Source organism: Panthera tigris, chromosome B3 (assembly GCF_018350195.1).
Source record: "Panthera tigris isolate Pti1 chromosome B3, P.tigris_Pti1_mat1.1, whole genome shotgun sequence".
NCBI lineage: Eukaryota > Metazoa > Chordata > Mammalia > Carnivora > Felidae > Panthera > Panthera tigris.
Window position 1 is genome coordinate 48191937 of NC_056665.1, and position 16631 is coordinate 48208567.

General features: G+C 39.0%; 1 pseudogene; it reads left to right on the plus strand.

Moving 5' to 3' along the window:
- The first annotated feature begins 15361 nt into the window (after positions 1-15361).
- Positions 15362-15832, plus strand: LOC102957209 (annotated as a pseudogene).
- Positions 15833-16631: the final 799 nt, after the last annotated feature.

A 16631-nucleotide genomic window follows, 5' to 3' on the forward strand; every position in this document is an offset into this window, starting at 1 on the left:
GATATCCATCACTTGATGAGCAAAAGATTAAGGTAACCTACCCCAGTGGGAAGATATAATCCTTTGTGTAGTTTCCAGACCTGAGACAGTTGTCAAACTTAGAACCCATCAGTTAAAGAAGAGGCCAGGTCCCTTGAGGAAGAACACCGAACATTGCAAAATGATAGCAAATGTCTACTATAGTGATGTCCCCAGTCCTTCTCCCAAAAGACTTTCCTCAGGTAATTATAAACTGAAGGGAATACATAGGAGATTTTGAGGCATATTGGATACAAGGTCTGAATGAATATGGAGCTGAATACCCAATGACCCAAAATGTTACCATGACACATCTGTTAAATAAGGAAAGAGGTCAGGTAATAAGTGGAGTCTTGGACCAAATCCATGACACTGTGAGTCCATTAGTTCCCAAAACAGAAAGAAGTATAGAATGACTTAATGGTCCTTTCTCTGGTACCTAAATACCTAATTGGAATGGACATACCCTCATATTGGCTTCCTGACCTATGAAAGAAGACCTGTTATAATAGAAAAGGCCAAATGGAAACCTTGGGAATTGCTCTTCCTACACTTGGAAGACTGTAAAATCAAAAACAATACTGTTTCAAGGGAGAATGGCAGAGATTATTACAATCTTCAAAGACTTGACCTATATAAGCTTAGTGGTATCCATCATAACCCTACGTAATTGTCCAGTCTAGCCTCTAAAACACAAGGTAGATAATATCTCAAACTTAACTAAATAGTAACCTTACATTGTAGCTACTGTGATGGGTGTGATATCTTTGTTATAGCAGATTAACACAGCCCCTGATAAGAGGTATGAAGCTATTAATGTCACAAATGTGTTGTTTTCAATATCTCGCAGGCAGCAAAAGCATAAGCAGTATGCCTTTGCATTGGAAAAACAACAGTACATTTAAAGTCTTGCCCCAGAGTTGAGTTAACTGTCCTATACTCTGTTATTACATAGTGGAAAATACCTGGACCATCTAGATATCCCACAGATTACACTGTTCTATGACATTAGCGATATCATGTTAGACAGACTTAATGACTAAAAAATGGTCAATTCATATCCCTTGGTAAGACACATAGCTGCAGAGTATAGGAGACAAATCCTATGAAAATTCAGACCTATCCATGTCAATAAAGTTTTTAGGGGTCCAGTGGTCTGGTGCTTGCTGAAACATTCCATCCAGATTAAATATTGACATCTATTTAAGGTATGGGTTTGGTTGCCCTTCCCAAGGTGCCTCAGTCAATACCATTATATAAGAGGTCACTATCTTAGCTCAAGTGAGCTATTTTACAAATGAGGTGTGGCAACAGACTCATGACACGGGATTCACTGGTTTTAACACATATTGCACCACCCAAAACCTGCAGGCTTGATAGGTGGAACAGATTTTTGAAAGCACTGCATCATGTGAGGATGAAAGACTATCCTTCAGGATGGGCACGACACCTTAAATCAGTGACCACTGTATGGTGATATTTTCAAACAGGGGAACCCAGGGTTGTGCACGTAGGAGTGCCTTTTCTTATTAGTATTCCAAGGGCTTCCCGTCACCACAACTACATGCTCTGCAGGCCTTGAGTTTCCAGTTTGCATAAAGGAAATGCTTCTGAAAGGGGACAGAGTAATAAGAATCTCATTAAACTTTAAGCTACCCCCTGGTCATTTCGAATTCCTTTTGCCAAGAGGCTAGCAGACAAGAAAAAGAGTCCCCATGCCAGCTGGGTAATTGGCTCAGATGAGGTAGAGCTAACTGTTAGACAATGCAGGAAAGGAAAACTCTTTAGTACTGAACTGATCCACTGGAATGTCTCTTGATAACTTGCCTAAGCAATTTTGATGGCAAAAGGGTAAGTGCAACATCCATATGGCAACTAGAGGCTCAGATCCCTCAAGCCCCATCCACACAAGCCACCTAGCCCAACGGAAGGGCTAGTTGAATGTTCTGGGTTAAAAAATTTTTTTAATGTTTATTTATTTTTGAGAGAGAGAGAGCGTGAGCAGAGGAGAGTCAGAGAGGGAGACACAGAATCTGTGTTTGTGAGCTGTCAGCACAGAGCCTGACATGGGGCTCGGACCCACGAACCGCAATATCATGACCTGAGCCGAAGTCAGACACTTAACCAACTGAGCCCCCCAGGCACCCCAGAAAGGGCTAGCTGAATGTTAAGGGGATACAGAATGTGTGGAAGAGGAGAGAGATGATCAGCATCTGGTTCAAATGCAATGTCAGGCTTTGGAATTTTTCCCACCAACCTTATAAATTTCTCCAGGAAAAAAAAAGTAACCAAAATCCAGGATAAGCTGTCTCCAAATGAGGTGAGGTTTTGTTTCTTAGAATGTTTCTGAGACTACTCCCTATTAAACCTCCTGTATGCAAATCTCCATCTCGGTCTATTTCCCAGGAAACTTTAGACAATATCACACCCACTGAACAAGTTGGGATCATGGGGATGGATACTATGTGTAATTTGGTACTGCTATAAACTAACAAGTGACAAGTACTCTAAGGAGAAAAGAAAGTGCTCCAATTATATAACTGCATGTGGGAAGGCATGATGGCTCTGGGCTGGAAGTACTCAGCTAAAATCTAAATCAATATTCATAAACATAAAACAATGGATCCTAAGTGGTAGTGGTGTTTAATGACACACATGAAGTTGAATCTCTGTAACCCAAGTGGCTGTATCTTGTGATAATCACAAGATATATTATAGTACTTTGAATTCAAACTTACCTGTATTAAGCAATTATTTCTGAACTGCAAACAAAGCATGAATCATTGGCATTTGAATACACGGCACTCTATCCCACACTGTTTATATCTTGTAAGCATTAACATAATAAACATAGTCGAGTGACAACTGGACCAGGTATAAATTCATTGTTCAATGAAACTGAAATAAAGTATTTCTAAGAACAGCAAAAACCTGGAACAAATGTAGATGTCCAACCAGGGAATTAATTAAATAAATTATGTTATAGTATATCATCATTAGTGACATCAGGAGATATATACTTATTGACATAGAAAGATGTGATATATGGTATTATTAAGCATCAAAGTCTATCACTAAGAAGTCTATTACAAAGTCATTACTAAGTCTGCAAACTAGTATCATGGAGTGACATTTTTATGATACTTTATATTCAGGTAAATATAGGTATAGAAAAAATTCTAAATGGACATACATCAAAATGTTAATCATTAATAATTACAATTTTCATTATTTTGCTTATTATCCTGGATACTGTCAGTTTCCCATGCAGCACTCTAGCCTAATTTCTAAGGGCTTCCTCTGCCCCTGAAAGCTTTTTACTCCAGAACTGTGGAAAACAGTTCTGTAAGCAGGCAGAAAATGCTGAGGTAGTAGCTTACCCCTGAGGTAGCATAATTCTGAGGCACGTATTTTGCAGCATTTTCCAGGGGTTTTCAGGAGATTTCTCTAGAGTTTCCTACTATGATAGCTGACTTAAAACACACCCTTCATTGGCTGGATTCTCTTCCTTGTATTACTTCCCCATTATTCTAAAATATTCTGCATTTCCCAAATAATCTGCTTACATTCAAATCCTTGTCCCTTCTCTTTCTGGGCACATCAAAACTATGATATTTATCTGTAATTTTCAAATAGTTTATTTAAAACAGATTATTTATGTAAAAAGTTAAAAAAAGCTTTAAAAACATTTAAAAGCAGATGTATAATAACATAATCAGAAGAAAAGTTAAGAGTTCATTCTGTGTTCTTCAATAAAGATATCTGTCTTTAAGTTTTTGTTTTAATGCTGTGATTGGGGAGCATGGAAGCTACTTTGAAATATCAAAAGGGCTAGGGGGCGCCTGGGTGGCTCCGTGGATTAAGCGTCAGACTTCAGCCCCGGTCGTGACCTCGGTGAGTTCAAGCCCCATGTGGGTCTCTGTGCTGGCAGCTTAGAGCCGGGAGCCTGTTTGAGATTCTGTGTCTCCCTCTCTCTCTGTCACTCCCCCACTCACACTCTGTCTCTCTCTGTCTCTCAAAAATGAATAAATGTTTAAAAAAAAAATTTTTAAAGAAATATCAAAATGGTTAATAAGTAAAATAAAAATTGGATGTATTTATCATGACACCAAAGTGACCATAGAAAAAGAGGATAGTAGGTAGAAGTGACAAGGAAAAGGATTTCTTTCCAATAAGAACTTTCTAGCAGTTAAAATTACCCCAAATTGGAATAAATGGTCTCCGGGAAAAGAGCATTTTAGTCAGTGACAAGTGACATTGCATAAGCAGAGGTTGGATGTCCCTTGACAGGGACAGTTGGCTTCAAGAATATTTTACACCCCTTTCAACTTGGAGAGTATTTTTTTAAGTCTTATTAATCAAGTTATATGGCTATCATGGAACCATTTATAATTTCTTACTCATGATACCTGGCGTGTTGGATTACTTGGGACCCTATGTTCATTCCTAGACCTTCAGATATGAGTGAAGAGATCACTGTGGCACCTTGTATTAAGGGTAAGTGCATATTCACAAAACAGAGGTGGAGAAAGATTAGGACTCTAGATAAATGATGATTTAAAAACTGTCATTATTCACCCTGGCTGTAGCCAGACCATGAAATGGTCTTATTTTATATATTTTTCCAGCAGTTGAAATATCTTACATGTAAGCCAGAGATCATCAGTAAGTGGCCAGTTTGGACAAATGCAAAAAATCATTATGCATCCTTAAAACAAGAGGAAACACACTTCTTCCGTGGGCTATATTATGGGAGAGTACAGACATGGAAAGAAAGAGCCAATGTGTAATACTGTTGGATCCCTCAATTTTGCTAACAACTTCCTAATGTGGTTAAAGAAGATTAGAAAATACAGTATCATTGAAGTGGGAGCAGTAAGATAGCTAAAAGTAATGAGGGTGTTTTGCTAAAACCTTTGAAATCCCATGTCTTCTGTCCCATCATCCCCAAACTTTCTAGATCACATACTTCATGTGTTTTGGTTGGGAATAGATGGCTTTACTAATGTGGCAATGAGACTTCTGGGTCATAAGATCCACAACATACTTCTGTCTTCACCACTAACTTGAGTATTATTAACCTTGAGAATGTAACAATCTTTCCAAGCCTTCTTTTCTCCATGTGCAACATGAAGAAGCAGACTACATGATTTTAAGTGTCCTTTCAGGATTAACATTTTGTATTTCTACAAGGAAGTATTCAATATGTTGAAGGAAAGAGCACATACTCATCTACCAAAAAACCAAAGACGTTATAAAACAGACTGTCTTACCTGGCGTATTTCCAAAGTGACTTAAGCCATGTGGTTATTACTGATTTTAGGCTCTACTGGAAGCTTCATGATGGTTAAAGACAAGTAGGAGTTATCAGTCTCTTCCTCTACAATTTATTACATGGTTTTTATAATGCAATCAAGTTCTAGGTCAAATCCTGCCACACTTAAACATTTTTATTAGTAAGCAGGAATAAAAATATTCACCCAACCTGCAGTGTAATCTTTCTAAAGCTTCTGTCCTTTTACCACTCTAGCAAGTAACTTACATGAAAGACTCACTGAAGGCAAATGCAACATGATTGAGCTAATCTAGTCAAAGCCAAGCCACAAAAGCCTTATTAAGTGGTTTGTATACAGACTGAATTGGAATTCTAAGCATAGAGTACCATTTCAAAGGGTGGAGACTAATGGGTTCACCAGATTTTTATATCTTGTCCCCGTAACTGTGGGAGGACTAGTACAATATCACTAGCCAATCCACATGTCTTGAATACTTTTTTAATAATGAAAAATAATCTCTAACATGCATATGCTAACAAGCCCTCTATGTTGATTAAAGATATTAGGAATGCCACCTGTGAGGGGTGCCTGGGTGGCTCAGTCACTTAGGTATTGGACTCTTGATTTCAGCTCAAATCAGGATCTCACAGTTCGGTTCGGTTAGTGGGTTTGAGCCCCACATCAGCCTTTGCACTGTGAGGAGCCTGCTTGGGATCCCCTCTCTCCCTCTCTCTCTGCTCCTCCCCTGCTCTCATGCTCCCTCGCTCTCTTTGTCTCAAAATAAATAAATACACTTAAAAACAAAAAGGAATGCCATCTGTGAAATGTGACTTTGCTTTGTTTGGTATTTGCTTTGGGGCACACTGTTGATGTGTGTACAACCAACTCAATGTTAATTTGCCTGCCTGGGGTGTAGATTAAAATTAAAAATCAGGGGGACTTGGGTGGCTGAGTGGGTTAAGTGTTTGACTTCGGCTCAGGTCATGATCTCATGGTTCATGAGTTGGAGCCCTGTGTCAGGCTCTGTGCTGAGAGCTCAGAGCCTGGAGCCTGATTCAGATTCTGTGTCTTCCTCTCTCTCTGCCTTTCCCCTGCTCACACTCTCTCTCTCTCTCTCTCTCTCTCTCCCAAAAATAAACATTTAATAATTAATTAATTAAAAATCATACTGTCCATAGTGAACTATTCTAAGGTAAATTATAGATGTGTAACAGTATAACGTGAGGACTTCCAGGAAGGACTCCTCTCCAAAAAGACCTGAAGTTACACCAGTCATGATTTATTTTTGTTAGATAGTACTCTGTAACATTCTTCATGTATTCCTTCTTTCTCTCCATCTTGTCTCCATCCTCTGTTTATCATCCGTCATCCCATTTTTCTTTACCATTCTTCATACTGTCCTCTTACCATCAGTAATATATCATATGATAACATGTGATATTCTTTTATAACAGGATTATGTACTGGACTAAGATATTAATAGTTTAGGAGGAATTATGGTAAAATTATTTTGGCCCCTTTGTTCATCGCTTACACATCTCTGGCAAAACCTTGACTCTTGGTTAATTAAGTCATCTTCCTTCTTCATTTATATACACCTGGGCTTCTGAACATTGCTAGAGAAAATGATATAGTCATGTGTTTTCAAGCCACAAAAAAATCCTAATCTCCAACTTCAACTACTTTTAAGTTGTCTATAAGCATTTCTGTATGTACTACAATGTTTAAGGCCCAGGAGAATAAGAAATCCTAAGATAGTATTAAGTATATCATTGCAATGATGAGCCGGAGATGGGGTTCTGGCTAGGCAAAAGAGAAAAGCTTTTCCTCTTACCCACTCCGTGCACACTAAAGTCTTTCTAAGATACCACCATTTCTATGTAGTTCCAATGGCTTTTTGCTTCCACTCTTACCCCTAAATGTCTACTCTCCATACAGCAATCAGAGCAATATTTATTTTTATTTTTTTAATTTAAATCCAAGTTAGTTAATATATAGTGTAATAATGATTTCACGAATAGAATTCAGTGATTCATCACTTACATATAACACCCAGTGCTCATCCCAACAAGTGCTCTCCTTAATGTCCATCACCTATTTAGCCCATCCCCCCACCCAGCACCCCACCCGCAACCCTCAATTTGTTCTCTGTATTTAAGAGTCTCTTGTGGTTTGTCTCCCTCTCTGTTTTTATCTTATTTTTCCTTCCCTTCCCCTCCGTTCATCTGTTTTGTTTCTTAAATTCCACATATGAGTGAAATCATATGATAATTGTCTTTCTCTGACTGACTTACTTCACTCAGCATACTACACTCTAGTTCCAACCACGTATTTGCAAATGGCAAGATTTCATTTTTTTTTTTTTCAACGTTTTTTATTTATTTTTGGGACAGAAAGAGACAGAGCATGAACGGGGGAGGGGCAGAGAGAGAGGGAGACACAGAATCGGAAACAGGCTCCAGGCTCCGAGCCATCAGCCCAGAGCCTGACGCGGGGCTCGAACTCACAGACTGCGAGATCGTGACCTGGCTGAAGTCGGACGCTTAACCGACTGCGCCACCCAGGCGCCCCAAGATTTCATTCTTTTTGACTGCTGAGAAATATCCGTTGTATATATATACAACATCTTTTTTTTTGTATTATCTTTATTTTTATTTTTTAATATAATTTATTGTCAAGTTGGTTAACATACAGTGTGTACAGTGTGCTCTTAGTTTTGGGGATAAATTCCTGTGATTCATTGCTTACATATAACACCCAGTGCTCATCCCAACAAGTGCCCTTCCTCAATATCCATCACCCATTTTTCCTTCTCCCCTGCCTCCACCCCCCCATCAACCCTCAGTTTGTTCTCTGTATTTAAGAGTCTCTTATGGTTTGCCTCCCTTCCTCTCTGTTTGTAACTATTTTTTCCCCTTCCTTTCCCCCATGGTCTTCTGTTAAGTTTCTCAAGTTCCACACATGAATGAAAACATGTTATCTGTCTTTCTCTGACTGACTTATTTCACTTAGCGTAATACCCTCCAGTTTCATCCATGTTGCTGCAAATGGCAGGATTTCATTCTTTCTCATTGCCAAGTAGTATTGCATTGTATATACATAAAAAACCCCACATCTTCTTTATCCCCATCTTCATCAGTTGGTGGAAATTTAGACTCTTTCCATAATTTGGTTATTGTTGAAAGTGCTGCTGTAAACATTGGGATACATGTGCCCCTATGAATCAGCACTCCTGTATCCTTTGGATAAATTCCTAGTAGTGCTATTTCTGGGTCATAGGGTAGTTCTATTTTTAATTTTTTGAGGAACCTCCACACTGTTTTCCAGAGCGGCTTTACCAGTTTGCATTCCCACCAACAGTCAAGAGGGTCCCTGTTTCTCCACATCCTTGACAGCATCTGTTGTTTCCTGAGTTGTTAATTTTAGCCACTCTGACCGGTATGAGATGGTATCTCAATGTGCTTTTAGTTTGTATTTCCCTGATGAGGAGTGATCTTTGAGCATCTTTTCATGTGTCTTCTGGATGTCTTCTTTGGAAAAGTGTCTACTCATGTCTTCTGCCCATTTCCTCACTGGATTATTTGTTTTTTGGGTGCTGAGTTTGAGAAGATCTTTATTCTTTTTGGATACTAACCCTTTATCTGATATGTCATTTGCAAATATCTTTTCCCATTCTGCTGGATGCCTTTTAGTTTTGTTGATTGTTTCCTTTGCAGTGCAGAAGCTTTTTATCTTGATGAGTTACCAATAGTTCATTTTTGTTTTTATTTCCCTTGCCTTTGGATATGTGTCGAGCAAGAAACTGCTGCAGCTGAGGTCAAAGAGGTTTTTTCCAACTTTCTCCTCTAGGGTTTTGATGGTTTCCTGCCTCACATTTAGGTCTTTCATCCATTTTGAGTTTATTTTTGTGTAGGTGTAAGAAAGTTATATACCATATCCTCTTCATCCATTCATCAGTCGATGGACATTTGGGCTCTTTCCATACTTTGGCTGTTGATATTGCTGCTATAAACATTGGGGTGCATGTGCTCCTTCAACTCAGCATTTTTGTATCCTTTGGATAAATACCTAGTAGTGCAGTTGCTGTGTCATAGGGTAGTTGTATTTTTAATTTTTTAAGGCACTTCCATACTGTTTTCCCACCAGCAGTGGGAGCAATCAGACTAGATAATTCCCCTGTTTACCCTCAATGGCTTCCAGCCATACTTAAACTAAAACCACTTCTTATTAAGGCCCATCAGACTCCATACATTCTGGCTGCTCCCCACCTCTGCCTACTCCTCTCTATCCACACTGGTGTTACCGCCAGTTATCAAACCTATAGCATGTGCCCACCGCTTCTCAACTTGCTATTCCTTCTGACTGGAACACCCTTCCTATGAGTTTGACATGGTTTACTTTCTCACTTGTTTCAAGACTGTGTTCACATGTCCATCTTCCTCTACCTCCATGCCTGTCCTCATATACCATTATTCCAAACTTCAAGAAATGTCAGTACTTGAGGTTCTATTTATTACTGTGTAATGGAATTTTTAATGCTTCAAATTATTCCATGTAACTATTCCCTGTTCTATCCCTACTGTGTCTTTGGGCCAACAACAGGTCTGCATATGGAAAGACAAATATATCTTTGTACCTAACAGAAAGATATAAACTTGTTAAAGCAACAATTTAGAATGACAAGGAGGATGTCAGAGGAGAGATTGTTTATTTGGTTTTACCTATAAAGTCCTGGATTCTTTTACTTTTAAATCTCTCATTTATTTTAAAAGTTATGTACAGTAAAATTCATTCTTTGTGATGTAGTCTTCTATGAATTTTGATATATATGCATAAAGTTACATATTCACCCCAATAATAAAGATATAAAACACTCCCCAAATTCCCTTATTCATCTGCTTCATAGTCAACCTCTTCTCCCACCCTCCCTCAACTCCTGTAATCACTTAGCTGCTCTTTATCTCTATCTTGATCTCTATCTCTAGCCCTTGATCTCCAGCTCTAGCTCTAGTTATTTTGAGTGTAACCATTATTCAAGGTCCAGCTAGTCCTGATATCTGCAGGCATTATTCAAATCTGTACTTGATAGCAAAATAATTGGTAGAGCATGACTGAAAGAGTGTTAACTATGGATATAATTAATAAATTATACATCAGCTTTTGTGGAAATGTGATATAGAATCTACGGGCAATACCTTAGCTGGAGTGGTTAGAAGAATGATTTCTGTCCTGGTCTGGCTTAGCCCAGATTCTTCCTCTCCTATTTTGTCAGGATTCTGCTAATTTCCTTCATCAGATCTGTTTTTGTCCCTCATACAGTTACTTCTTCATGTAATATTCATAATATAGGTTATGGTTTTTCCCTTGAATTTACAAATGCCCAAAGTTTCTTTTAAGCACAGCATCATTGTCACTGAATTGCTAATGATGTCCACAAAAATTTTCTTCATCCCCCTGTCTCTTTCCATCTGAGTCCTCCACTGCGTCTGTGCTCCCTGGCTCAGGCAGTAGTTCCTTCTTAACCTAAGTGCTTTGTACTCTGCAGTTAGCTCTCTGGTTTGCCACATGTGTGTTTTGGTTGTACCCTGGTACTGAGGGTTTAAGTGCTAACGTCCAACATACAGCCTGGCTACTGTAGCCGTGGGGTATTCCTGTTTGACCATTTCATATCCACTAATCATTCACACCCATGGAGAACCCTGGCCTATGAATTACATAGTGTAATTGAATTTCCCAGGAATAGGAAATAAGAAGTAGGAACAACAAAAAAGTTCACAGGTTGGTTCCTGTGCCTGCTGCACCTGCAGCATCAACCCTAGGGGTTAACATCAGGCAGGCTGATGGCAAAGTAGCTTCAATAACTATTCATGAGTCACAAATATGCTTAGGCTTTGTCCTGTGCATTTTAGAAGAGCTACACTGGGTTCTAGCTCTAAATTCACCTTGGACACCTCTTCATTTCCTACTCCTGGCCACTCCTCACAAGACTCTTGAGGGAGATACACACCCAAATAATAAGGGCAATGTAAAACCAAGCAGCACTTTAGTTTCAGACTAGTAGTGCCGTATGGCCTCATTTGGCAGGACAACGCTGTGTGTCCAGGTGTAGTTACTGATAGCACTTTTTTTACTCTCAAAGTGTAACAATTTTGATTATAAATTATATGACTACCTTAGTTATATATAGCATATATGCACAACATATAACTCTCCCCCTCCCCATCGGGAGGGAATATGGAGCCATTAGAAATCAGACAGACCAAGAGAAGGGCATAGGGTCAAAGAAAGAAATTAAAATTATTCTTAGTATTGCCAAATAAAATTGGCAGACAGAATTTTGTAATACCTCTTGGAGTGGAAGCAACACACCCATAATGGCAGTTCTTAGGAGGGAGTTTGAGTTTTCACAGATATAGAGACTAATCAGAAATTTTAAGGCCCCTGAAACTAGGGAGTGTTGTCACAAAAGAATGTGGTCATGCAAGAAGGAGATGCAGGAAGCCATGCAGATCAGACCAGAACAGAGACCGATTCCTTAACCAAAGTAGCTGAAGGACGCACTGAAAGATTCTAACAGGAGTAAGTATACGGCAGAGGTCCTTTCATTGAGAGATGTTGGGGTCTCTGTCACTTCTGGGAAGTATAACTGAAACTTCTTGTACATACAAAATTTTCTGGAAGACCTATCCATAGTTTTCATCAGATTCTCAAAAAGGTCCAAAAAGTTAAGAACCATTGCTTTAGGTGTTTCCAGTTTTAAATGTTTTAAAATATGTTAAAAGGTTGTTATTCCAGCATCATTCTATTTAGTCATTTTCAACACATCTACCACTAGTTTCACAAAATCCTAAGTCAGGGCCCCCTGGGTGTCTCAACTGGTTAAGCATCCAACTTTGGCTCAGGTCATGATCTCACAGTTCATGAGTTCAAGCCCCGCATTGGGCTCTATGCTGACAGCTCAGAGCCTGGAGCCTGCTTCACATTCTGGGTGTCCCTCTCAGCCCCTCCCCAATTTGTGCTCTCTCTCTCTCTCTCTCTCTCTCAAAAGTAAATAAACATTAAAAAAACACCTGTGTTAAATAAACCTTCACAGGTAAATAAAACCTGAGTTTTACAATAACGATTCCAATATCTGGGGTAGAAAAAAAACAGATAAACAGATAAATCGTTAACAAAATGCTCTCTTAACATAGCTTATTTCTCCCTAGGCATGTTGCACATTATAGAAGCCCTTGGTAATTCTATACTTCTGAGGATAACATAGAGGCAGTTTTGCAAGTTAAATATCATTTCAGATAAAGATGGGAGAGCTATGTCATGTATAAGAAAATAGACTGGTTCTGCAGTGCCATTTGAGAATGTTTTTGTTTCGGTTGACTTTTGGTTTAGTTTATTCCCTGTTGATACTGCATTTATGTGCCAGGTGAGCTAGGGTGTGATTGGTTTATATAGTTCTTATTTGTAATAAAATACTGAATGGTAGGCATCTCTACTTCTGCTATGGCAAACCCCACACTTGTTCCGAACATTGAGTATCTGGATGCCCTTGTGAAAAAAATGTAACTTCTCTGGGCTTGAGGTTCCTTATCTCCAGACATGAATGAGAGCGTTGGCTTTCATTAGAAGTTATCAGAGGTTTCCTCCAACGGTGTAATTTTATGACTTTGTATTTCTAGGAAGGCATCTGTGTTTATCATTCTCAAGTTTATGCAACAAACTCCTGAGGAGGAGAAGCACTTTATGTTCACTCAGGATATCTAATACAAAAAGTAAATAAAAGATAAAACATTGATTGAACAGCTTGGGAGAAGGCCTCTCAGGAGAGCCATGCTTCTCTAGTCTCCCTACTCCATGAAAAGACTGATTGGCCAAATTCTAGGAGTCCTGCCACAGTGCACAGAACCATCATATCATTCATTAAGGGTCAGACACACACACACATACACACACACACACACACACACACACACACACACACGGACACAGGCATGTTCATATGAATGCACACACGTGCAACATGAATTCTCTCTTTTTTATCCCTACAAGGCTTATCCTAGCTGGCTCTTTTGTATCATCTTTCCCACCATGCAGAAAGAAATGAACAACTAAGCCAATTGCTGCTTCTCAGTGACAGGGGTCCTGGCCTTTACTCTCTTCCCTCTCCTGGGCACAGAGGTTTTTCTTGCAGAACCTCAGTCCTTCTGGTCTGATTTCTGAAATATGAGAAGGTGCTGGTATTCAGAAATAGGTCACGTGCCCCTACTGAGAGTACCAGAACATGGCAGGTGGGAGGGAGAAGAGCGTTTGAGGTTGAAGCGTTACATATCGGGTAACCCTACACCAGTTATAGACAACATGTTAGAGACAACATTCCCCCGAGTTGAAAGTATCACTTCCTGGTCACAGTCAGAATTGAAAATGGGTCCCCCGGCCAGACAAAATTATGAGGCTTTCATAACCCCAGCCTTAGCTAAGCAATGGCCATAAGTAAGCATTATTATTTAATCATATGCAAGTTGTTTTCATTCTGACAGTTATGACGGACCTGAAGAATATTACCCCCTGTACTCACACCTATATCATCTTAGGTGATGTCCCTGGAGGTTCAAAATCCAGTATACTTCACTCTAGAAATAGAAAATCTTGTGCATTTGACTCATATGTGGAATTTAAGAAACAAAAAGATGAACATATGGGAAGAGGGGGAGAGAAGAGAGGGAAACAAACTACAAGAGATTCTTAATGATAGAGAACAAACTGATGGTTGATGGACACAGGTGGGTGGGAGATGGGCTAGATGGGTGATGGGTACTAAGGAGGGCACTTGGGTTGAGCGTCCAACTTCAGCTCAGGCAGGTCATGACCTCGCAGTTCATTGGTTGGAGTCCTGCACCCGGCTCTCTGCTGTCAGCATGGAGCCTGCTTCAGATCCTCTCTCTCCCTCTCTCTCAGCTCCTTCCCTATTTGCATGCTCACTTGCATTCTGTCAAAAATAAATAAAAATTAGAAAAAAAATTTCTTTAAAGAAGAACACTTGTTGTGACGCACCTGGGTGCCTCAGTTGGTTAAGCATCTGACTCTTGGTTTCAAGAGATCATGATCCCACGGTTTCATGAGTTCAAGCCCCATATCAGGCTCTGTGCTAGGAGCATGGAGGCTGCTTGGGATTCTCTCCCTCCCTCTCTCTCTGCCCCTCTGCCACTCACACTATCTCTGTCTCTCAAAAGAAATAAATAAACTTAAAAAAAAAAAGAATGGTGCTTGTTGTGATGAGCACTGGGTGTTGTATGTAAGTGATGAATCACTGAACTGTACTTCTGAAAACAGTATTGCACTGTATATTAACTAACTAGACTATAAATTGAAAAAAAAATTTTTAATGAAAATGAAAACACAACCCAAAGAATGGGAGAAAATATTTACAAATCATGTATCTAACAAAGGCCTAGTATCCAAAATATGTAAAGAACATTTACCACTCAACAGCAAAAAGACAGATAACCCAATTAAGGAATGGGCCAAGGACTTGAATGGATGTTTCTTCAAAGAAGACAAATGGTCAACCAGGACAAAAAGAGACGTTCAGCATCATTAGTCATCAGCAAATGCAAATCAAAACCACTCACTAGGATGGCTATAATAAAAAAGATGGACCATAATAAGTATTGGCAAGGATATGAAAAATTGGAACCCTCATACCCTGTTGGTAGAATGTAAAATGGTGTAGCCACCTTAGAAAACAGTTTGGCTAAACATAGAGCTACCATATGACCCAGTATTTTCATTCCTAGATGTATACTGAAAAGAATTGAAAACTCATGTCCACAGAAGAATTTGTATACAAATGTTCAGAGTAGCAGTAATCATAATAGCTAAAAAGTGGAAACAACCCAATTCCTCATCAACTGACGAACAGATACACAAATGTGATATATCTACACAATAGAATATTACTAGGCTATAAAAATAAATGAATTACTGATACACACAACAGATGAACATTAGAAATACTAGGCTAAGTTAAAGAAGCCAGACCCAAAAGCTGTGTATCACTCCCTTTACATGAAATGTCCAGAAGAGGCAAATTCATAGAAACAGAAATTGGGGTAGTGGTTTACAGGGAGAGAAGAATGGTAAGTATATGCCAGTGAGTATGAGGTTTCTTTTTGGGGGGATGAAATGTTCTCAAATTGGATCATGGTGATGACTGCACAATTCTAGGAATATAAATCCTAGAGAAGTATACCCTTTAAAAGGGTGAATTTGCTGTGGCAGCAGGCACATCCTTGACTTTATAGAACAATGCTGTTGAGTTGATGGGCCTGTACATGGGGTCGAAAATGCTCTGCCAAAAACCTCATCATTGGTGCCAAGGACCACACAACCACTCAGATGGTGGCAGAAGTTGACAGGGTGACAGGTTCAACAGCCAGTTTAAAACCTATGCTATCTGTGGGGCCATTGGCAGGATGGGGGAGTCAGACGACTCTATCCTCCTACCAGGCAAGGCCCACAGCATCGTTTCAAAGAATTTCTAACTGGAGAGGATCACAGATGTGGAATATCTATCATAAACAAATAGCAAGGAAATAAAAAAGTAAGTAGCACAAATCAAAATAAGTGTGAATTTTATGGCATCTGAATTATATCTCAATCAAGCTGTTATTTTTCAAATGTCCGGTACACAGTAGGTATTTAATAAATATTGTTGATTTCATTCCCATCAGCCTAAATTCAGATAACAGAGCTGAGGCTATTTCCTGGTGTTGAGAAGTAGATAAAAGATGGATATGGTAAAAAAGAATGATTCAAATGATACAAAAGAGTATTGGTTTTAAAATATCATGTTTATATGCATTTCTTACATACCATGAGATAAGAAATGCCCTAATTTTCAAAGATACTAGTTTTTACTTCTTTAGCCTATTGTTTCATTTCCTTCTCTAATTTACTTCAACCCCCATGGCACGCAATATGCAGAACTTGATCGGTTATATTTCAGGGCAGCCTAACACTTGGCCACATGTCATTCCCTGTTCTCTTTACAGAATTTCTGCAGTGTTTTCTCTAATTTTTTTTTCTATGACATAATCTATCTTCTTTTTTCTGTTGTTGTTCTCTCCATTTCTTTCTTTCTTTTTTTTAATCTCTAATCACATAAAGCAATAGAGATCTAAAACTCCTTATTTCAGCGTCTTCTAATCGCTACCGAATTCTTCCCAGACCCATGATTTAACATCTGTGTTCAATATTCTAATCTACCAAAGAAGAATGGGGCTCAGTTTAACTTGCTTCTTTCAACCTGGGAGAGCAAGAAAAAAAAAAAAGGCAGAATAA